At 42.0% G+C, this 1,168-nt stretch overlaps 1 pseudogene; it reads right to left on the reverse strand.

Moving 5' to 3' along the window:
- Positions 1-793, reverse strand: part of LOC101572664 — a 2,148-nt pseudogene extending 1,355 nt beyond the window's left edge.
- Positions 794-1,168: the final 375 nt, after the last annotated feature.

The following is a 1,168-nucleotide window of genomic DNA, read 5'->3' on the forward strand; positions in this document are numbered from 1 at the left end:
CTGGACATAGTCCCCAATGTGGTCAGCCACCTCAGGTGCAAGGCGCTTCTCTCCCCCCATCTCATTCTTCACATCCTGCCAGGATATCTTGTCCAGCTTGTCCACTGAGGAACAGATGGTATGGAACTTGCTATCAGGACCACCACAAATTGTGAACATCCCATCTAGGATGGTCTTTGACCTTGAACAGGAAGTCTCCTATCTGAAGCAAACTCAGGAACTCGCTCATGATCTTCACGCACTCTGAATCAGGGATCATAGGGTCGGTCAAATTGCCCAGCAATGTCAAAATCACACTGGTAGAATTCCTGGGATAGGCCACAGGTCATGGCTGGGTTATCTTGCTGATACACCTTTGCTGTATGGTAGGGTTTAATGTTGGTCAGTTTATTCATTGGTAAATACTGAGCAATAGGAACAGTGAGGTCATAAGGAAGGGACAGCAGCTCCCCACCCTTCAGGTCATAGATAAGCTTAGAGTCTTCTCTATACTTTCTGGTCAGGGTTTCCTTTAGTTCAATTACTTCTGTACCATGGTGTTTGAAGCAGTGGGTGATGACCTCAAAGGCCTTCTCCCTAACTGCCATGTGCCAGGGACTATAGTCTCTTGTGCCATTGGGGATTTTGAACACAAACTTCTGTTTGCTTTCATCAGGGCCCAGCTGTGCCTCTAGTTTCAGAAGTTTTGCCACTTCTTCCTCAATGTACTGGGCGTCGGCCTTCTGTTGCTTGAGGCTCCGCAATGCTCTTCTTGAAGTCGCACCAGCTCGTACAGTGCAGCATGATTTGCCATACCGAGGGCCAAATGGAATGCTCTCTATATGCACCAATGTGTGGAGACTCAGCCAGAGAAAAAAGTTTCTTTGAAAATTATATGCATGTTTTAGATCATCTACAAATACTCGTAAGATATTGTCAGAAGACTAAATATTGTACAGTCAAAATTTCAATAGCATAGAAGATTATTTGATGAACTTTATTTTTTATTTTTTTCACAGATAACTTTTTAAAATTAATTTTATGGAGAAACACCAATGAGACAGTTTCAAAGCCAATTAATAGGACAGTTTCAATAATTATATTGCATATTGTTATCTTCTTAGTGGTTATTCATAGTACAAGAAGCAGACAAGATATCCTGTCCAAATACTATTAGTACAAATCTTTC

Source organism: Octodon degus, unplaced genomic scaffold (genome assembly GCF_000260255.1).
Source record: "Octodon degus isolate 3935 unplaced genomic scaffold, OctDeg1.0 scaffold00427, whole genome shotgun sequence".
NCBI lineage: Eukaryota > Metazoa > Chordata > Mammalia > Rodentia > Octodontidae > Octodon > Octodon degus.